This window comes from Mustela putorius, unplaced genomic scaffold (assembly GCF_011764305.1).
Source record: "Mustela putorius furo isolate JIRA1106 unplaced genomic scaffold, ASM1176430v1.1 tig00003853_pilon_pilon_pilon, whole genome shotgun sequence".
NCBI classification, from domain to species: Eukaryota; Metazoa; Chordata; class Mammalia; order Carnivora; family Mustelidae; genus Mustela; species Mustela putorius.
In genome coordinates this window covers 12,052,820-12,075,776 of record NW_025422005.1, presented here as the reverse complement: position 1 = coordinate 12,075,776, position 22,957 = coordinate 12,052,820, and the positions used below count along the sequence as shown (strand labels likewise).

Sequence of the window (22,957 nt, the reverse complement as noted above, 5' to 3'; positions counted from 1 at the left end):
GATGGATGGATAAATGATTGGGTGGGGGGGTGGGGCGGATCAGCGGGTTCATGGGTAGATGGGTAAGTGGGCAAGTTAACGAGTGGATGGAGATGATGGGTGGATGGGTGGGTCTGGATGGGCGCATGATGAATAAATGGGCGGGCGGATGGGACGTGAATGATGGATGAATGGGTGGATGGATGATGGATAATGGATGGACGGAAGATGGATGAATGGGTGGGTAGATGGATAGACATATGGATAGATGGACAGACGGAGGGAAGGAGGGGTGGATAATGGATGGATGGCTGGGTGAATGGATGAATAGATGATGGATGAATGGGTATATGGGTAGATGGGTAGGTGGGTGGGTGAATGATGAATTGATGAATGGGTGGTAAATGGATGGATGGGTGGGTGGGTTGATGGGTGGATGGGTGGATGGATGGGTGGGTGGATAAATAAGTGGTGAACTAATGACAGGAGTCCACAAGTAGTGACCAGAGGACACTGGGCTCGGGGCCCTACTTCAATCTGGAAATTACCAGAGCTAAACTACCCAGAAATCCCAGCCTTGCCCCAGGTACTTTGTCCAACCCAACCATTTTCTAGATATGTTTCCCCAACCTGGCCAAGCATCCCCGTGTAATCACCGTGTAGCTCCTTCACCAGGTTGCAGAACAGATGACATAATGTCCAAGACTGCAACTGGCCTAACAATTATGTCCTCGACACCCTCCCCTGGGCTGGGCCATGGCAAGCCTTGACACATACTTGTTGAATGAATGACAAATAGACACACAGAAGACCTAGTGAGTCTTAACACATAGAGATTTCTGGGTCCCAGCTGAGATCTAACTGGTTCCAAGAATCTCTAAGGGGTGACTCAAGAATTCATATTTTGTTCTAAAGCTTCCTGGAAATTCCAGTAACCAGCCAGGTTTGGAAAACCCTAGCTTACAGGGAAGAGAGGTCACCGGCTACAGAAGGCTGTGACTGCAGATGAGGATGTCTCTGTGCAGGACCAGACAAAGCCATTACCAACCCCAGCGGGCCATTCTTCTAAGCACTGCTTGGTTCAAAGAGAGCAGTGTGCCCTTGAACTCCAGACTTGAGAACCACATGAATGAGGAGGCTTTTTTAAAAATGTAGATTTTGGGGACGCCTGGGTGGCTCAGTTGGTTGGGCGGCTGCCTTCGGCTCAGGTCATGATCCCGGTGACCTGGGATCGTGTCCCGTATCGGGCTCCTTGCTCGGCAGGGAGCCTGCTTCTCCTTCTGTCTGCCTGTGCTCACTCTCTCTCTCTGACAAATAAATAAAATCTTTAAAAAAAAATGTAGATTTGGGGGCACCTGGGTGGTACAGTCAGTTGAGCACCTGACTCTTGGCTTCAGCTCAGGTCATGTGCTCAAGGTCATGAGATCAAGCCCCACATGGGGCTCCCACGCTCAGCATGGAGTCTGCCTGAGTTTCTCTCTCTTCCTCTGCCCCTCCCCACCATGCTCACATGCACACACTCTCTCTCTAAAATAAATAACTAAATCCTTATTTTTTTAAAAATGTAGATTTTAAGGTCCGGTCCAAACTACAAATTTAGAGTCTCTTGGGGTAAGGCCCAAGAATCCGCATTCCTAGCAGGCTGTCCAGGCAAGCCTACAGTACATAGCTATATGAGAATCACCAGTTCGTGGGTTCTCCAGGGTGCTAAGATCACTTGACATGCACCTCCACACACACACCTCACTTTCTGAGAAAGGCAAGTTCGGACAGAACATCTTCAGTGACACTGAGAAACCCAACAAGCTACAGGAGACCAAAAGTACCAAATGTGCCCATTTCTCAGAACATCAGCCTTGAGAGGAATCAACAGATCACTAAGCCCTGCCTCTCGTCTTACAGATGAGGAAACCAAGGCCCACAGAGGGCTGTGTCTTGCCCAAGGTCATAAAAGGTGAATGCCGGAGCGGGGACAGAAGCCAGGTGGCCATGTCCCAGGCTCACGGTCCCAGGCTGCCCTGTTCTGCAGAGCAGGCTCTGCTCCTCCCTGGCATCCTCTGTACCTGCTCCCAGGTGAGCCAGGGGCCCTGGGAAGAGCCTCCACAGGGCACAGGCTGCCAGTCCAGGACATCTCAGCCCATTGTTCTGCCCCAGGAAGACACGGTGGCTCCAATCATGGAAACCTCCTGCTGCTTCTACCACCAACAGTGATGAGGTAATTCATGCTCAGAGGGCAATGGTTCTGTGGAGCCCAGGGAGACAAGGTGGGCTCCTGAAGAGTTGGCTGTCAACAGATCAGGGGGGATGTCACCCCAAAACACCACTATTAGTCCACAGAGTCTGAGTTTAAAAGTTTAAAACAGTCCTGATGAACCACCATCAAGGTTTCTTAATCTGCATATTCAAAGGAACACCTATATCCAGAAAGATGTTAATAGGGGTTCGCCAAAAAAAAAAAAAAAAAAAAAAAAAAGTGTTCAGTGGTCCAAGACTATGGAAGAACAAGAGTAGAAATCCTCCCTCCTGAAGATTAACAATACTCAACATGTTAAAGGCACTGAGAAGTCCTATAGTTTCAGAATCTGCTTAATCATGATACACATGAAGCAAGTTGTCAATAAAGAGGAGGATCATGTCTTGCTCAATGTCACAGGGCAGAAGAAAGGAGCAGTGGGACTTGAGCAAGGGAGCCTGCCCCCTGAGTCCACTCCAGAGATCAACATGCTCAGTGTTCAGCGAGACGATTCCTTTTCAATGATTACTAGTGTTGCTGTGTTTGTTCTAATGGGAGGGAGAGTGGGTGGGCAGGACCTGGCAGGAAGTCATGACCATGAGAGCAGCCAGAAGTTGGGGTTAATGATCCAGCTTCTCGAATCCTCTTCTGTTCCTGGGTCTGCTGCCATTGGCTGTGAGACCTGAGGCAAGTCACAGCCCGTCTGCAGACTAAGATGTCTCCAGACACAAAATTAGGAGCCTGGACTACATGATCCCAGAAGGCCCTTCTAGCTCTAAATGAGTCTCTGACTTCGTTGTCCTACCTCAGCTCCTGTTTTCCTCCCCACTGGCCACAACCTCTCCCTGGTCCCAAGTCCCTTTCCCTGTAAACAGCAGAGGCCGCTCTCCAGGCATGCTGCCAGGCAGGGCTGAGCTCTGGCCAATGGTGGACGAAGCACACTTTGCTCTCCCTGCCACTGTCCCTTCAAGGGTCTCCACAGCCATTTTGCATTTCCAGGTGGGCCCCTCACAGCCATTTCTCAAGCATGGATGGACGGGGTGGACCTTCCCATCTGGAGCCCCAGAGAGATGGTTTTGCAGAGAGCTCCACGTGAGGGCACATGGAGGAGGAAGTACCCCGCACACATACCCTCAGCACTGCCTCATACACAGGAAATTCCATCCCTGGACCCTCTAGAAAGTTCACCAGCCTCTCTGCACCTCGCTGCTGCAGCACAGCCAATGGTATCGGCCTCCCTGCTGGGCACGCCCCAGTGCTCCATCAACGCGTGGATCATAAGCGGCTCTCAATCAGGCTCTCTGAGTTGTTTCTTCAGTTCAATCTCCCCTGGTTCCCTGGGCAACAGACAGGAAGTAGGAAAAGTGGCAAATGTCTGACTCATGGATTCCTAGAAACCTGAGATCTTAGACTCGTGGATTATCAGAATCAGTAGAGACTCTAGGTTCTCAACCTGCCCATTTACCAGAAGAGGAAATCAAGGCTCGGGGAAAAGTCAGGGATGGGGTGAAATGTTGCCCAAGTTCTCCTGGCTGGTTTGAGGAAGAGGTGGATGCCCGGTTCCCAGCCGGGTGATCTTCCTCAGGCCCTGGGGTAGTAAAAAGAGTGGCAAGGCTAAGGGGTCCGGGATGCTGGGGTTCTCATCGCAAGTCTGCCACATGTAGCTGTGACATGGTGAACAAGGCACTTTGGCCACTGAAGCTCCAAGGCTCCATGATGAAACAAGGGATCAGACTAGATTGGGCGCCCCAAAGTGGGATGGACAGAATGCGGGAGCCCCCAAAAGATTCTCTCAGGTGATGTGCCAAGGAAGGGCTCGGCTGAACAGAGTCTCACAGGGACAGGAGGGGTTTCAAGGGATGACTCAGGAGTCAGGTGGATCGGGGTTCAAGTTCTGCCATTTGCTAGCTGTGTGGTTTGGGGAAAATTGCTTGCCCTCTCTGTTCCTCAGCCGCTTCATCTATAAAATGAAGATAAGGAAGATAAGAACTATGCACACCTCACGAGACTGCCACAAAGAACCGAAAGGTTAATACGTGGTGCCCAGCATACTCTGGGGCCTCGGCAAACACTGGTTATTGTTTCGATCCTTCGCAGTCACATTTAATACCATCCCTGCCTCATGGGTGAGGTAACCAAGACCCCAGGGAAGCCAGACACCTGCCCAGAGTGTTGGGGCTCACAAGGGGCGGGGCTCTGCTAATGGTTCCCCATCGCTCCTGGTGCCCCCCAACGATGAGGCCTCTGCCCTCCCAGCAGGGAGACCACCTCCGTCACTGACCCCACGTGACCTGGCCCAGCCCCAGAGGGTTTTCCAATCACTTACTGGGGAAGAAACCAGCCCCAGGAAACTGCTCAAACAGCCCATGGGGCTCTGGTTCCCAAGTCTAACTCCCAGTCCCCAGCAACAGCCCAGCTCCTCCTCCCCAGAGACCGCAAGAGGACAACATCCGCAGGCACAAGGGGAAATGTAGATGGTGACCTATAACTGGAGCCCCAGTGAGGCCCTCCCAGGGGTTACTCACCACCTGCTTCCACCCTGGAGACTCTGGTTGTTTCACTCAGGGGACCAGTCCCCCAGTCCGGATGCCCTGTTATGCTGTGTGACCTCAGGCAAGTTGCTTAACCTCTCTGAGCCTCAGGAATCTTTGTAGAAAGGAGAGATGAGCAGAGTTTGGGAAGCACTAAAGCAACAGCAGGGTTGGGGCGCCTGGCTGGCTCTCGATCTCGGAGTCATGAGTTTAGGCAAAAGCCAGTGGCCACCTTCTGTCTCCTCCCGCATGAAACTCTTGATCTCGGGGTCATGAGTTTAAGTTCCATATCGGGTGTAGAGATTACTTAAAAATCAAATCTTTAAAAAAAAAAAAAAAGGAAAGAAAGAAACACCAAGGTTCACAGAATGATCTAGGAATCACAGAGCCTGTGACGGCTTCCAAAGGTCTCCCTGATGTCTCTCCTCCTTCCAACCCAGGCTCCACCCAGAACAAAAAGTTCTGGTCATGTCCCTCCCTAGCCTGAAACACTTGACTGGCTCCCTATGGTGCTCAAGATAAAGGGCAAAGGCCTAGTGAGAGACACAGAGCAACTCAGCTGTGACTTCCAGAGGCCCCTCCCTGGCAGGACAGGGCCCTACTAAACGCTCATCCCCAGCCTTTGTTCATGCCCAGAAGCCTCCCCAAAATGCCTCTTGGCTGCATGGCGCAGACACTTCCCTGGGACACCCCCTGGAGTCCCCAAGGCCTGGGTTAGGCACTGTCCCATCTTTCCATCTATACGTATGCGGCTCATCTTCCTTGTCTTCCGTGCCCTCAGGCCACTGCCACTTAGGATTCCCGCCCTGTTACTCCCCCAAAACCGCTCTTACAGAAGACCTGAGCTGCCTCCATGTGGCCAAAGCCAGTGGCCACTTTCTGTCTCATGGATTCTCAGTGACCAGCAGTCCTGTCGACCAAGAGCCCTTTTCCAAGACGGTCTCCCATACCTGCTTCCCAGACACCCCACACTCCCTTCTCCTCCCAGCCCCCCTCCATCCACATGACCAGACCTCTCCACACACCTTCCCTCTGGGGGCTCCCACTTGCCCCCACTATATGCTAATGGTGCCCCAGCCCGAATCTCAGCCCAGGGGCCCCCCACTCAAACTTCTAAGCAGTCTCTTCACATGAACCTGTCCTTGATTGGAGTCTTGCACTCTCAAAATCCCATGCTCCCCATCCTCTCTTAACTGTCTTACTTCCTGACACCACCACCCACCCACACACTCATAAGAAGATTCTAGAACATACTCCATTCCTCTTATTCCTTCACCTGCTGTGAACCACCTACCGGGAATTCCAGCCAAGCGCTCTCTGATCACCTGAATCCAGCCATCGCTCTCCAACTCAGAACACCCCTCAACCTTCCTCTGGGCCCAGCCCACCCCAGCCCATGTGTCCAGTTCTCCTCCCGGCTGCCAGAGCACCCCTCCCAAATCAGAGTCTACAAGGGTCCGGCGGGTCGTGCTGGGTCAGCCAGATGGCATGCGGGCACTGCGGGCTACCTGCGGGCCAGGCTTCCTCTCGCTAAGCTTTGTGACTGTCCCTCAGCCCACAGCGAATACTCAAGTGCTTCCATGGAATAGGCACCCGGTAAATTATTTTTGAATAAGTTACGTGGGAAAAGGTAAATTTCCTAAGAGGGTTATTAACAGCTGGAATCTTGGATTTGTATCTCCTTAATAAAGGTCTCTATGTGAAATGAGGAACACAAATGTCCAACAGCTTCCCGTGGCACCTAAATTAACCATCCAACCTGCTTGCCTTCTTTTTTTTTTTTTTAAAGCTTTTTTTTATTTATTAATTGGACAGAGAGAAATCACAAGTAGACAAAGAGGCAGCCAGAGAGAGAGAGAGAGAGAGAGGGAAGCAGGCTCCCTGCCGAGCAGAGAGCCCGACGCGGGACTCGATCCCAGGACCCTGAGATCATGACCCGAGCCGAAGGCAGCGGCTTAACCCACTGAGCCACCCAGGCGCCCCCCTGCTTGCCTTCTTAACACCACCTTCGTTCCCTTGCCCGCTGCAGGCTCTGGGATTTCTGCTGCCTAAACAGGCCATCCTGGCCACAGGGCCTTTGCATTTGCCATACCCCTGCCTGGAATTCTTTCCCCTCCGTGCTTTGTCAGTCAGTCTCAGCTTAAGTGTGTCTCTTCAGAAAAGCACCCCGGGACCACCTCTAGCTAACAAATTCTGCAGCCCACTTCCCCCCCACACACCACCTCCACCACCAACCCAACACCCCAGTTACTCTACTCCCATCACATCGCATCATCTTGCTCCCTTCATGGGACTTATCCCATGACATGCGGTCATTTCATTCATTCGTTTGACTGGTCTGGGATCTGTCTCCTCCCCACCTCGAAAGGTCCGCAAGGGCCAGGCTACTGCCTGGTCCCCACTGGAACACCGCTAAGCTCTTTGCGGGGCCAGGGGCTGTCCTGGACAGGCCGCCTGCACCCTCGCTACGTCCACCCACCCTGGGACACCTCTGCCAGGTCACCCCCATCTTGCTGATGAGCAAGTGGGAACAAAGAGGGGTCAAGTGGGTTGCCCAAGGTCTGGCGCGGGAAGAGGTACAGCAGGGGCCACGTCTCCATCTATCCCCGACGCTCAGCACGGGCCTGGCCTTATAAAACCCAGGGCCTGCAAAACAAGCAAAGCAGTCACGGGAAAAATGAACCGCGCGCGCCACAGTGTTGAGAGCGGCTGTCTGCGGGTGGCGGAAGAAAGGGCAAGCTTCATTTTCTTCTGTATTTTCCAAGTTCTCCTCCCTGGTCACGCAATACATGCATAATTTCAAGTAAAACAAACCCATACTTTAAAAGACATTCAAAGGCTCTGGGTAATGTCTGGGTTCAGGAATATTTTTCTTCCATTTCCAGAAACTGTTACTCGTCTATTTAATTTAAATCATTGTTTTTCTAGGGAAATTGAATAAAAAGCCCGCATTTTTAAAGCTCCTTCCAAGTCTGCCCACTTCAAACAATGAAGAGAGGGAAGTATTGGGAGCTGGTCCCCGCCTTGTCCCCTTGCTGGAGTTCAGGGGCGCATACCAATCAGGCAGCCGCTAGAAGGGGGAGTTCCACGGGGAGGCCAGGCTCTCCAGGAGGAGGAGGGAGCCAGAGCCAGAAAGGCCACCTCGTCCAGGGTCCTCCACACCGTCCTGGGGCGGGCTCCCCCAACCACCTGCTCTGCCCCGGACTTGGGGGTCTACCTGAAAAGAAGTGGAAGGCGGGGCTCGGTCAAGACCACCCACTCGACGGAAAGGTCTGTGGGAAGATAAATCCCCTGGCAGGGGGTCAGCACCAGGCTCTCACCGAGAGGTGGGAACAGCCCATGCTTCTGGCCAAGTGGTCAGCTTGGCTGCCCTATTTCCCACAGCATGTGGGCGCTGCTGCCGGCGACGCCAAAGGCACGGCCAGGCCGGGCCCTGGACAGTGGACACACGGGTGAGAGCTACGCTCTGGGCTAGAGAGAACGAGATGAACTCTGGCTGCTTCCACCCCTCACAGCTGCCTGGCCCTAGGCCTCCGCCTCACTGGGAACAAAATGGAAATGTTACAACCTACCCCGCAGCCTGGCTGAGGACCAGACAAGCTCCCGTGAGCCACAGGCCTGCGCCTCCGTACCTAGGAGCTCTCTCCGTAAATGCAAGCCTTTACTCTTAGCTCCTTCCTGACATCAGGCCCAGGGCGCCCATCTGGGCCGATGGTTCTACTCTAAGCCCTGACCCTATGCCACAGGGTGATGAACCCGGCTACATGGGTTAAAAAACACACAGTAACTTCAAATAAAGACTAGTAAAGTGTGCTGGGATCGCACACCTGCAGCGCATTCTCTCCCTGCCCTCCTCAGAAGGAAGAAGAAAACAGCATAGAGGAAGAAATCCATCGTAGAGGGATCTCGGGGCCTGACCCGGCTCCAATCCTGCCACTTACACTGTGTCCTTGGGAAAGTCAAGCAACCTAAGACTCAGTTTCCCCATCTGTAAGGTGGGCTCACGGTACCCAAGTGCAGGATCGGTATGGGGATTAAATGAACAGATGCATGAATGAACAACGCCTGGCACATATAGGCATAAACAGGCATTGTCTTTGAACAAACAAGCACTCAGTCAATGCCTATCTCAAGGGTAGAAGCAGCAGAAGCAACAAGAAATACCAGGTAACCTAAAGATCAGTCACTTTCATCTTTGGCTTTTCTGGTATTATTGAAGTTGGGGGGAGGGCTGCAGACTCATCTTCTTGATTCTCCTTTGTCTGGCCTGATATCAAAATGAATACCAGGCAGGGGCAGCAGCAAGCTTCGGGAATAAGAAGAAGTTACTGTGAAACTTTTTTTTTTTTTTTTAAGATTTTTATTTATTTATTTATTTATTTGACAGACACGGATTACAAACAGGCAGAGAGGCAGAGAGAGAGAGGGAAGCAGGCTCCCCGCAGAGCAGAGAGCCTGATTCAGGGCTCGATCCCAGGACCCTGAGATCATGACCTGAGCCAAACGCAGAGGCTTAACCCACTGAGCCACTGAGGCGCCCCAAGAAGCTACTGAGAAACTTTAAAGCTTTGCAGGGGCTGGAGATCCACAGAGCATGATGCCCCCGGCAGGCCTGCCTTGGCAGGGTCCCTTTGCCGGTTCCCAGAGGACGCATTGCCCTCTGACCTCAGCCTTCACCACAGCCCTGCCACATGCTCTGCCACAGCCCTGCAGACTTTGGGCTCACCTGACACCAGAGCCTGGCTGATCTCCCAATAGCTATACCTCTGAGCCTTTGCACATGCTGTTCCTTCTATCCAGACCCTTCCCCTCTCCCCACCCCATTCTCCCTCTATTCACGGCTCATGCCTTGTCTGTCTCCCATCCAGAGCTCTCATAACCCTGTCCTTCCAAGAGTCTGACTCTGCCTCTCACACTGTCCCTGAACCCACAGGGATGGGTCACGCCTGCTATTGTCTAAGCCAGGCCCAAACAGCTCTAGTCACCCTAGTGTGTGTCCTAGATATCACATCTTCACCACCTCTGAGTGTTTGACTTGTCCATGGTCCTCGGGCACCACTGCTACTTTGCCTCCCAAATGTCTGGGTCTCCTTGAGTGTGGTTATTCAATTAATGGCAAAGCCGGGCCCTCAATTAACTGAGCCTTATCCTCATCACATCTCCCCGACCCCCAGCGGACACACTGTAATAGAACAACTCGTTTTCTGGGGTGTAGAGTTCGTTTGAGAGCGATTTGTGACCCCTACAAGCACAGGAGGCCCAGCCCAGTGGCTGCCCCTCTCATTTTGTACCCGTGAGGACCCTAAACTAGCCCTAAGGAGGGGTCACACCAGAATGCGAGCCCCAGGCAAGGGCTTGCCCAAGTCACTCACTGCTGGATCCCCTTGATACACTGGTAAATATTTAACAGTTGCCTGGTGTGGGGGTTTGGGGGGTGTGCTGTCAGTCATTAAGCGTCTGCCTTCGGCTCAGGTCATGATCCCACAGTCCTGGGATCCAGCCCCATATCGTGCTCCCTGCTTGGCAGGAAGCCTGCTTCTCCCTCTCCCACTCCCCCTGCTTGTGTTCCCTCTCTCTCGCTGTCTCTCTCTGTCAAATAAATAAATGAAATCTTTTAAAAAACAAAAGAAGGAGGGGTGCCTGGGTGGCTCAGTGGGTTAAGCCACTGCCTTTGGCTTGGGTCATGATCTCAGAGTCCTGGGATAGAGCCCCACATCCGGCTCTCTGCTCAGCAGGGAGCCTGCTTCCCCCTCTGTCTCTGCCAATCTCTCTGCCTACTTGTGATCTCTCTCAAATAAATAAATAAATAAATAAAAACAAAAAAACAAAAGAAGGGGATGCCTGGGTGGCTCAGTGGGTTAAAGCCTCTGCCTTCAGCTCAGGTGATGGGTCTCAGGGTGGGGGTCTCAGGGTGGGATCGGGCCGGCATTGGGCTCTCTGCTCTGCAGGAAGCCTGCTTCCCCCTCTCTCTCTGCCTGCCTCTCTGCTTACTTGTGATCTCTGTCTGTCAAATAAATTAAAAAAAATAATAATTTAAAAATTTAAAAATAATAAAAAACAAAAAAAGAATTAACAATTAGCTCTCGTCGGGGGAAAATACTTCTGACTTGCAGTATACCAATTTCTGTGGTGTAAATCCTCTCCCTGTGGCCAGTTTCAAGCTACTCAGGTGATACCAGTAAACACAGAGTTGAAGACATCCAAGAGCACAGCTGTGTGCACAGTCTATACATATACACGCAAATCTGTGCACATATACATGCGTACACATACAGATGTATATACCTGCATATAATGTATATGCATCTAAACCACAAAAACATAGGCAATAGTAAAATACAGTGAAATAACTAGAAAGTACTATATTTTGAGTATAGATTACCCTTGTTCTTAGCATAATTTCTTTAATTATAAGCTTATATAGTACAAATTTTTATACTGGCTGTTTAACGGCCAGCTCATAAAAATTCCTAAAATTGAGCAATCAGCTCTCGTGCTTCAGTATGAACTGGCTCCAGGATATCCGTAGTTGGGGCCCTGCACAGGCTCTGCAAGGATAGGTCACTCTGGGAAACAGGACCCCAAAGGAAGGCGGCTTTGATGCCCTCTACCAAGACAAAGAAGCTGAGCTGGGGCCCAGGAAGCACAGTGGGATGGAAAGAAAACACGGGCCCACTGCATCCTGTCTCCCCCTCCCCCCAGCCCCACCCCCAACTCCCCTCAAGGGGTATGAAAAGTGGCTCACTCACCGCTGTGAAGCAGGTGACAAGAATACAAGGCCCTGAAGGTAAGCTTGCATTAGAAAGGAGGGCTGGACATTCAGGGAGACTGAGGCTTGAGTGCTCCAGGAACTAACTGTGACCTCGGGCAGACACTTAAGTGTTATGTTTCACCTCTTCATCTGTAAAATGGGTACAAACCCTTCTTCCCTGCCTAATTATCAGCGCTACCATTGAAACAGAGAGATAGTAGATGTGAAAGAACAGTATACCATTATTTTATATACATATATATTTATATATATTTAAGTTTATAGATTTATATATACTATATATTAATATATTTATATAAATATTAATATATTTATACTTATTTAAATTTTATATGTTTACATGTTTATATATATTTCTTAAGACATGTATTTATATTATACATGTATATACACTGGCCTACTTTATCTTTTCAAACTTGATCTAAGAAGATTATATTCTGCTATGCTCCTGTTTTAAGAGACTGCATTGGTGAAGGAGCTAGCCCAGCACCTGGCACTTACCAAATATAAAATATCTGCTAATTAATTTAGAGTTTATCTAATATACAGTAGGCCTCCTTGCTTTTACACTAACCTGGAACTTCGGCCCCAAGGAGTTCACTAGCTTTCTCTCCTCCCTAGTCTCCCCCAAAGAGAAAACCTGAAACAGCACGATTTAGGAGCCATTGGTCACCCATAGCCACTCAATTCGCAACTACTTATTGAGTACCTACTATGTGTCAGGCACTGTTCTAGGCTGGTGATCAAAGACAGACATGGGCCCTGCTCCCAAAGGCTTACCGTTCTCTGGGGGGTATAAACAAGCCACCCCCACTGGAATGAGAGCTCTAAGAGCATCCTGAATGAGAAATCTTTTTCTTTTTTTTTTAAGTAGGCTCCATGGCCCATGTGGAGTTCGAACTCACAACCCTGAAATCAAGAGTCACATGCTTCACCGACTGAGCCAGCCAGGCACCCCATGAACAAGAATTCTTGAGCCAACCTGGCTGACCAGAGAAGAGCCTCCTGGGTAAGGAATGGAGAGTGAAGGATGGGGCCAACTTAGTGGAGAGAAGGATGAGCCCGGGGAAGGTTCTCTGGCAGAAGAGAAAGGGGCAGGGGACCCCGGGAAGGGGAGCGCGATGGAACAGAGAGAGAGAGACACAGATACAAAGCAGAGCCTCACAAGCCACGGGAAGGGTTCTGAGCTTCACTTGGAGACCCTCAGGAAGGAGAAAGATAGCCCCCAACCCACAGTCCCAGGGAGCCTGGAGATGTCCAGACTGTGCCCTCCTTTCTAGTCTATGCCTGAGGCCAGGACACGGGGTCGGAGGGGAGGCTGTGCTGGGGCGCGTGGACGGCCGGACCCTGCAGCCGGTGGCCATTCGGGTGGGGCCTGCGGGGAAGGGCTGAGCAATTACATGAGGCTACACAGCCTGTCCTCTCTCCCCAGCATCCGCGGAGAACAGATGGGGCTCCAGGCAGGCAGTCCATGCCTTCCCCCACTTGAGTCCCTGGGGAAGGCCAAGGACTCTCAGATGATGTCTCCACTCCAGAGCCAATGGAAAGTGCAGCCCACCCCACCCCCCACCTCCCTGCTGTGGCCCAAGATGGGGTCCTCAGGTTATTGAAGTGAAAAGGAGATTCCTGCCCCCTGCCCCCAGGACGCCCCACCCTGGGAGAAAGAGGAAGTACCAGCCCCACACTCTCCTACATCAGGCCTGGGGGCTACCCCTCAGACACCACCCCTGGAGGCCTGGAGGCTAGTCTTCATTCTCAGCGGGGCGCCCACCCCCGACACACTCCCCTGCCTCAAGGAGTGTCCAGGCTTGACCTCGTTCTGCAGCCGTGGCCTTCCAGCTGACCAGGGCACCCTCTCCTCCCACACTCCCTCCTTTGTGAGGCTGCCCCTGTTCTACCTCTGGGCAAGGGTCCAGGGCCGGAGAGGCCAGTCCGGAACAGAGGTAACGGGAGCATCCCCCCACTCCATGTACTCCAGGGACCCCCAAGGTCAGCACAGGGAGAGAAGGACCACACTGGCAGCAGGACCTGAAGGCCTGGTGAATGGCCTGGACAGTGAGGCGCCGGGTCTCTGTCTCTCTCTCCCTCTCTCTCTAGCGCGCACACACACACTGATGCACAAAGAGCAGTCAGGAGTCATGCTGAGTGAAGGGGCACCCAAGGGACACAGAGACTGGGGTGGGGGAAGGAATACACACACACACACACACACACACACGCACGCAAGACGTACACACACTCACACTCACAACTCAAATGACACAAGGAGAGACAGACACACACCGACAGAAGACCCAGGTTCGGGGGCCTCTCACACACCCAGGGACATACCCACGCCACGCAGGATCCGGGACGAAGGGACACAGAAGACGCCGCTCCTGGGGACACACATTCACACCAGGGCCATGGGGAAGGCCCGGAGTTCGGGACTCGCACACCCGGGACCCCGGAGCACGAAGGAGCCCAGAGACCTTCCGCCAGCCAGCAGGGACGAGCCGAGGGCCCCCCATCCCCCGCCGACGCGGGGCGGTGGGGACCCCGGGGCCTCGGCGACGCCCGCTCGCAGCCCCCACGGCCCCTCGCGCAGTGCGCGCCCCCACCCCCCGCGCCCGGCCCCCCGCGCCCCGCCGGCCGCACTCACCGGCTCCGGCCGCCCGGCCGCGCCTTTGTTGTCCGCGCCGCTCACAAAGCGCCGGCCGCCGCTCCGCGCGTCAGCTGCCCCGGCGGCCGCGGGCGCCCAGGGCCGGGCGGCCCCAGCCCCGCGCCCCAGCCCCGCGCCCCAGCCGCCGCCGCGCGCGCGCGCCGCCCGCGAGGTCGCGGCCCGGCCGGGAGTGCGCCCGCCGCCTCCGAGCGGCCTGGTCCCGCCGCCGCGCACGGCGCGACGCGGCGCCGCCCCCGCCCGCCCGGTCCCCGCTCGCCGCGGCTGAAGTCACCGCTTAACCCCTGGCGGCCGGGCCCGCGCCGGGGAGCCCCGCCCGGCCGGCCGCTCGCGGCGCAGGTGGGGAAACCGAGGCCCGCGGGGGCGGGGCGGGGCAGCGCCCCCGCCCCCGCCCCCGGCTCCTTCACCGCCCGCGTCGGCTCCCGCGGTCCTGGTCTCCCGCGGGAAGGTCCCGCGCACACGGCGGCCGCTTCTGCTCCTCCCTCACTTCCAGGAGTTTGCCAGGGCTTCCCGGGGAGGGGAAGAGATTCCCGTGGGGGGGGGGGCTGTGCGCCCCCCGCCCCGGGTTCGGGTCACCGCAGCCTTTGGGGGCGCTGCGGGGGGGCGCGGGGGGACTTTGAGATCAGGCTGCTGAAGGGCAACAACCCCGCCGATTAGCCCGATTAGTGATGAGAACACTGAGGCTCAGAGCTGTGAGCAAACGGCCAAAGCTCGCCAAGCGAGGACGTGGTGGATCAGAGATCCTAGCCCTCGCCTCCCTTCCAGCTCCCCAAGCGGCCAAACCCTAGTTACTCCCTCCCAGCATCCCAAAGAGGGCCCCCGGATATGATGCAATGAATTACAGTTATCAGGTCGTTAATTAAGATTATCCCCGTTGTTATTAAACAGTGCCCTGCAGCCCCTCTGCACCGAAATTCACACTCGGGCTTATCAGCAATTACTCCCGGGTTGATAATAATGAGTTCTGCAGCCTCCAAAGGGCACAGGTGTATGTACATTGGAATCTTTGTCAGCCTGTGTTGGTTCATTCAACAGAGCCAGCAAAAACATTTCTCTTCACTACTCCCTCTTTGCCAGGCACCAGCCTGAGGGGCTAGGAATGAAACAAGGAACCAGACAGACCCCAGCCCTGCCCCCCTGGCTCTCAGCAGCTTGGAGGAGACAGAAATGAACAGGGCCCCACAGTGCAGTGAGACAAACCACGCTCTCTGAAATCATCTTATTCGTTGATTTGTTTGCTTGTTTATTGTCCCTCTCCACAGGAGGACATAAGCTCCTTAGAGCCTGTCCTAAGAGTCCTTCATAGAGCATCCAAAGCCCCCGGCCTGGGGTAACACTAGGCCCATAGTAAGCAGCCGGTAAGTATTGGTTGAGCACTTACTATGTTCCAGACATCATTCCGCACGCAGGAGACATCAGTGAACAAAAGGGACATGCCCTCCCCACTGCTGAATCTTCCCCTTCAGGGGTGAATAAACAGGGCCCCTGACAACAGACAGGAAAGTTTTCTGGATTGCCAGAGTAGGGGCTAAGGGCAGGCCAACCCAAAATGTGCCACTTAGGTATATTTGTTATTTTAAATAAAGTTACTTAAGGGAGCATCTGTTTAGGAAGGGCATTCAGGCCCCCTCTGTCCCCCTGAAAGCAGGAAATAGGTCTCCCACGTGCAAGGGTACTACCCCGTCTGTACCAGGAGGTAAACAGACACCCCTCTCACCGGCGATACAACATGTAGAGGTGAGTGGATTGTGCAGACAACCCTTGTTCCCTAATTTTTTTTCCAATTTATATTTTCTTTTTACTAAATCATATTACCCCAGCCCAATTTCTGATTAGAATCCATTACTAATGAGAGTCCCCCAAATTAAGTTTTCTTTGTCCTATCAATTCTTCACAGATATTTTTGGTTTTAGGATTTGGGGGTTTGGGGGTTTTTTTGTTTTGGTTTTGGTTTTGTGGGTGTTTTTGTTTCTTGACCTAAAAAGTATAAAAAGTGCCTGCACTGGGTATTTCTTTAAGTCTCAATTTCACAATTAGGCTTCTGTGTGCACATAATGAAATTTAGTTCTGAGGCGCCTGACTGGCTTAGTCGGTGGGGCAGGTGACTCTTGATGTCAGGGTCCTAAGTTCGAGCTCCATGTTGGGTGTAGAGTTTACTTTAAAAAAATAAATAAATAGGGGCACCTGGGTGCCTCAGTGGCTTAAGCCTCTGCCTTCAGCACAGGTCATGGTCTTGGGTCCTGGGATAGAGCCCTGCATCAGGCTCTCTGCTCAGCAGGGATCCTGCTTCCTCCTCTCTCTCTGCCTGCCTCTCTGCCTACTTGTGATCTACGTCTGTCAAATAAATAATCTTTTAAATAAATAAATAAAACCTTGGGATTTTTTTCCTCCTGTTAATCTGTCTCAAATAAATTTAATTCTTAGTCCACGTGTAGACCTGGAAGAAAAGGGGAAGATTTTTTTCCTTCCCTCCACCAGCAAAGCAGCTAGAACATCTTCAGATGTCCAGTGAGTGATACAACATTAAGCCTTGGGCCAGAATTTAGACGCCTGGGTCCTGCTGGCACAGACAGAGCCAAGTACAAGTTCCTAGACCTGCATTTGCAGCCTTTCAGATCTGCTCCAACCTCTCTCCTTGTCTGTCTTATTTCCTCCCTGGGCCTAACCACCTCCTCCACCCTCACCCTTTCTGTTGTTTTGTTAGCTCTGGACATACACGCTAACTAGAACTGTCTTCAGCTTGATGGCCTGAGGGCAGGGGCCATACCCCAGGGCCCTATCCTACCCCCTGGAGCCCAGCACAGGTGAGAGGCACACTCAACGTCAGAGCATCATAGGAGACTTCAAGTGGACATTCTCAAAGCATCATCAGATAGACTCTTCTGGACCCAGGCTGGCAACCCCCAGCTCAAGAAAACACGGAGCCTGCAGAAGCGTGGGATTCGCCTTCAGTGGTTTTGATGTTGTTTATCAGCCACCACATTTAACAGTTGGGAGATCTCCCTTAAAAAGCCAGATTGTTGGCTTCTCAACAAACCTGAAGATCCCTCATCCCTCTGGGGACCACACTCCGCAAGCCCCCTGGAGGGGTCGCCCCTCACACGGAGCTCTGTTTCTCCGATTGCCACCCTCCCCCCTCCCTGCCCTGCGGCACCCCCTCCAGCTTGGAGGCCTATCCTCTGGAAAATCGTGTTTTCCTTTGGTCTTCCTCTGAGTTCTACTTTTAGGAGAGAGAATCACATCACGAAACCCACATTCAGCATAAATGAGCCTTCAGCCCTCACCTTTTTACATCGCGGCTCTCCGCCATCTCCACCACCTCACACAGACCCCTGCTCTCTCACCTCCCCGGCTTCACGGTCTCAGCCCCACACACACAACTCAAGGTCCGTGGGGCTTTCCTTTGCCCATGCTATTCCCGCCGTCTGGAATGCCACGACTGCTCCTTCCCCCCCAGACACAGTGGCTAATGCTTTCTGAGGCTGTCACTGGCTAACACCTTCTCAAGGTCAAGGATCTCTTCTCTAGGGCCCCCAGACTGGACCCCGGGGCCTCCCACAGCACCCACCAGTCCTCAGGGCATCCTTCCTACCATGTGGTGTGGTGTACAGTTGACCTTGGAAAAAGACAGGTTTGAACTGCGGGGGTTTACTTATACATGGATTTTTTTTTAAGATTTTATTTATTTATTTGATAGAGATCACAAGTAGACAGAGAGGCAGGCAGAGAGAGAGGAAGGGAAGCAAGCTCCCTGCTGAGCAGAGAGCCTGATACGGGACTCGATCCCAGGACCCTGAGATCATGACCTGAGCCGAAGGCAGCGGCTTAACCCACTGAGCCACCCAGGTGCCCCATACATGGATTTTTTTAAGTAAAAATGTATTTTCTCTTCCTTATGGTTTTCCCAATTACATTTTCTTTTCTCTAGCCTATGTAATTATAAGAACACAGTATATAATCCATATAGTGTACCAAATATGTTAATCGACTGTCCATGTCATTGGTAAGGCTTCCTTCTGGTCAACCACAGGCTGTTAGCAGTTACATTTGGGGGAGGCAAAAGTTGTATGCGGGGGGGGGGGGGCACCTGGGTGGCTCAGTCGGTTAAGCATCTGCCTTCACCTTATATCATGATCCCAGGGGAGTCTGCTTCTCCCTCTCCCTCCCCCTGCTCATGCTCTCTCTTGCTCTCTCTCTCTTTCAAATAAATAAAACCCTTTTTTTAAAAAAGTTGTTAAATGATGTGGGGAAAATCGGACAGTCACATGCAAAAGAATGAAACTGGACCATTTCCGTACACCACACACAAAAATAGACTCAAAATGGATGAAAGATCTCAGTGTGAGACCGGAAGCCATCAAAATCCTTGAGGAGAACACAGGCAGCAACCTCTTCGACCTTAGCCGCAGCAACTTCTTCCTAGAGACATTGCCAAAGGTAAGGGAAGCAAGGGCAAAAACGAACTATTGGGACTTCATCAAGATCAAAAGCTTTTGGGGGCTCCTGGGTGGCTCAGTGGATTAAGTCCCAGGGTCCTGGGATCGAGCCCACATCAGGCTCTCTGCTCTGCATGAAGCCTGCTTCCTCCTTCCTCTCTCTGCCTGCCTCTCTGCCTACTTGTGATGTGTGTGTGTGTGTGTGTGTGTGTGTCAAATAAATAAATAAAACCTTTTTAAAAAGAGAGAGATCAAAAGCTTTTGCACAGCAAAGGAAACAGTCAACAAAACCAAAAGACAATTGACAGAATGGAAGAAGATATTTGTAAATAACATATTAGATAAAGGGCTAGTATCCAAAATCTATAAAGAACTTATCAAACTCAACACCCAAAGAACAAATAATCCAATCAAGAAATGGGCAGAAGACATAACCAGACATTTCTAAAAAGAAGACATCCAGATGGCCAATAGACACATGAAAAAGTGTTCCACATCACTTGGCATCAGAGAAATACAAATCAAAACCACAATGAGATACCACCTCACACCAGTCAGAATGGCTAAAATTAACAAGTCAGGAAACAACAGATGCTGGTGAGGATGCGGAGAAAGGGAAACCCTCCTACATTGTTGGTGGGGATGCAAGCTGGTGCAGCCACTCTGGAAAATAGTATAGAGGTTCCTCAAAAAGTTGAAAATAGGGCTACCCTACGACCCAGCAATCACATTACTGGGTATTTACCCTAAAGATACAAATGTAGGGATCCCAAGGGGCACGTGCACCTGAATGTTTGTAGCAGCAAGGCCCACAATAGCCAAACTGCAGAAAGAGCCTAGATGTCCATCAACAGATGAATGGATGTAGAAGTATGGTATATATATATATACAACAGAATACTATGCAGCCATCAAAAGAAATGAAATCTTGCCATTTGCAACGATGTGGATGGAACCAGAGGGTATCATGCTGAGCGAAATAAGTCAATCAGAGAAAGACAATTATCATCTGATCTCCCTGATATGAGGAAGTTGAGAGGCAGGGCAAGAGGGTTGTCAGGGATAGGGAAGGAAAAAATGAAACAAGATGGGATCAGGAGGGAGATAAACCATAAGAGACTCTTAATCTCACAAAACAAACTGAGGGTTACTGGGGAGTGGGGAGGTAGGGAGAGGGTGGCTGTGTTATGGACATTGGGAAGGGTATGTGCTATGGTGAGTGCAGTGAAATGTGTAAGCCTAACGATTCATAGACCTGTACCCCTGGGGCGAATAATACATTATATGTTTATAAAAATAATTTTTTTAAACAAATAAAATAAAATAAATTAAAATAAAACGTTGTTGGGGGTGGCTGGGTGATGGACACTGGGGAAGGTGTGTGCTATGGGGAGTGCTGTGAAGTGTGTAAGACTGATGAATCACAGACCTGAACCCCTGAAACAAATAATACATTATGTTAATTTTTTAAAAGTTGTATGTGGATTTTCTACTGTGAAAGGGGTCAGTGCCCCGAAACCCTGAGGTGTTCAAAGGTCCACTGCCTTTGTGCACGTCTCCTCCTGGACTGTGAGTCCTTGCAGTCTGGGACTCTGCTGTCTCATCCACGGTGCCTCCCCACAGCCTGGGACAGAGCCTGGTAGAGCACAGGCACGAGACAAATATTTGCTAAGTAGATGAGTAAATGGTTTTCAATGGCCACAACAGGAACAAAAAGGATTTCTGGGAACGTTGCCACGCCCCAGAACATTCAATTAACCAGAATTTCCCACTTGCTGAACATTCTGGTGGGTGCAGGGTTTATTGTGTAAGCATATCCATTAATGATACATCTGGATGGGGCTAGAATCCTATTCTGCCTTGTTTCCACCGCTGACCTGGGGAAGAGGGAAGGAGGGAGGAAGAGAAGACAGGGGTGGTATTTTCCGCTGGCCAGAGAGGCTAAGTGTCTTGCCCGAGGTTGCCTAGCAAGCTGATGGCAAAGTCAGGATGGGAACGCAGGTCTCCAGCCTCTGGTTCCAACCCAGGCCCCCTTCCACCAGCCCCACCCCATAGTGGAAAAGGAAGTAGGTAGATGGGAAAGCAGACTTTCCAAGCCCAGATACCACACTCACCCAGGCAGTATGAATGGACAACATGCAGGAAGTGGTCAGTCCTTAGTATTTTGTATACCATCAAACCAATCATAACCAGGCTATCATCTAAGAGAGGCAGGATCCCATTTTGATGATGAAAAAAAGACAAATACAAGAATACCTGAGTGGCTCAGTCAGTTAAGCTTTTGACTCAGGTCTTGATCTGGGTGTCCTGGGGTCAGTCCCACATCAGGCCCCTGTTCAGTAGAGAGCCTGCTTCTCCCTCTACTTGCCACTCCCCTTCCTTGTGCTCTCCATCTCTCTCTCTCTCTCTCTCCCTGAAAAATAAAGTCTTTTTAAAAAGAAAGAAAGAAAGACACAATCTACCTTACATGGATGAAACTCTCTTCCCATAATACTCCTGCCCCTGTAGGACTGTCATTTTGAAGGCGTCTAGGATGCACTGAGCAACCACCCCCACTTCAAGCCTTCTAGGTTCCTCCGCACCCCAAGACCTGCATTTGTGGGGAAGCAAGCTGAGATCAAAGGCACAGCCTCAGGCAGAGGGGGTTTGGGGGCTCAGGTGAAGAAGGGAACTTGACTGGGCGCCTGGGTGGCTCAGTGGGTTAAGCTGCTGCCTTCAGCTCAGGTCATGATCTCGGGGTCCTGGGATCGAGTCCCACATCGGGCTCTCTGCTTGGCGGGGAGCCTGCTTCCTCCTCTCTCTCTCTCTGCCTGCCTCTCTGCCTACTTGTGATCTCTCTCTGTCAAATAAATAAAATCTTTAAAAAAAAAAAAAAAAGAAGGGAACTTGACTTCTCTGAGCTATCACTTCATGGGCCTGAGTGTCAAGGACAGGCCAATCTGAGCAGCTCCTTGTCTTGGGGACGTGGGTTCAAAGTTCTCCCAAAACCCCCACAGGAGGGGGATGGGCAGTCATTTTCAGTGGACTGGACACAGTCATGATACAGAGCTCTGCCACCCCAAGAGCTCTGTGGCACCCTAAAAACAATCCTCACCCTCTTCCACTCTGTCCCACTGCCTGCAAAGTAGGAACAATTATCCTATTGCCTCTTCTACGTTCACAAAAGTTTGAAGGATCAAGTCAATATTACTTAGCAGAGATTTTTCAACTTCCCACTAACGACATTAGCTCAATAGGCTATTTGATACTATATTATCATAAATAGTCAAATTCTTATTAATGAGAATCAAGCTAGTATAGCAGTGGTCAAAAGCTTAAATTCCTGGGATTCTCCCCCATTGGAGAAGTAAATGACAGATACAGAAAGGGAGAAAAGTCGAATGGCCCCCTATGATGTTGGGCTGGAATGGGAAGTGTCTGTGAGCGCCTAGCTCTGTCCACCATGAAGGCCCTGGAGCACGGACACCCAATAGCGATGAGCACACTTAGCAGCCAGATCATGGCTTCTAAATACCATTCTCGGCTCAAGCGATCCAGAGCTTCATGGAGTCACGGCTGATTTCAGAGGAAGGACCATCTGAGCCTGTAATCTAGGGCTGGGCCAGAACCTGATATCTTGCTCAAGAAGTGATGGCAACATCACACAATGACAGAGAAACCAGCTCATGGAGGCTCCCATGAGCCAAACCGCGAGTAATTGGACCATCAGAATAAATAATGATTGGGAGGGTTTATATCCCGTTGAATACAATAGGAAACCAAGAGTCCATACTGATGTGACAAGTAGTAAGCCAGTGAGTACCCTGAAGGCTAGGAATGGCTATTTACACTGGCTTGAGCACTTCCCCACACAATACCTTGTAACCACTGAGGGGAAGAGAACAGCTTCACAGACACCTCCTCACCCACATGCTCAAACTTCATCACCCACATGCTCAGGACCGGCAGGGGGCTATTTGGACACCATGAGTGTCCCAACAGGATGCGTGGAGAAGGTCACTACAGCATGGCACCTGATTCCTGCCAAGGGTGCACAACAACTCATACAATCATGAGCAAATGTCACAAAAACCTGAAATTGACAGACATCTCTCTAAAGGTCTTCCAAAATGCCCAGGTCACAAAAGTCAAGGAAAGACCAAGGAACCTTTTCAGATTGAGGGAAAACAGAGACCGGACAACTAAACGCCATGTGTGGTTCTGAACGCCACCCTTTCAGTATAAAATAAAGGCCATTACTGGGACAGCTGGCAAGACTCCACAGGGACTGAGGATGAGATGGTGGGAATGCATCGTGTGCATTTCCTGATTTTGATGGTTGGATCACCGTTGTGGTGGAGCATGTCC

The 22,957-nt window shown here is 51.5% G+C and overlaps 1 protein-coding gene across 6 annotated transcripts in view; it reads right to left on the bottom strand.

The window, feature by feature from the left end:
- The window catches only part of ARHGEF10L (Rho guanine nucleotide exchange factor 10 like), a 156,140-nt gene that overhangs the window by 122,784 nt on the left and 10,399 nt on the right, over nt 1-22,957 (bottom strand). For 2 of the 6 annotated variants that reach the window (XM_045063843.1, XM_045063844.1), the window contains exon 1: nt 14,157-14,227. The exons of 1 other annotated variant lie outside the window; for it this stretch is intronic. The gene's annotated coding sequence lies outside the window, so the exon portion shown is untranslated. Of the gene's footprint in view, nt 1-4,737; nt 5,041-14,156; nt 14,228-22,957 lie in introns of those variants that run through there. 3 more of the 6 variants (XM_045063845.1, XM_045063846.1, XM_004741350.3) reach the window with 2 other exon arrangements.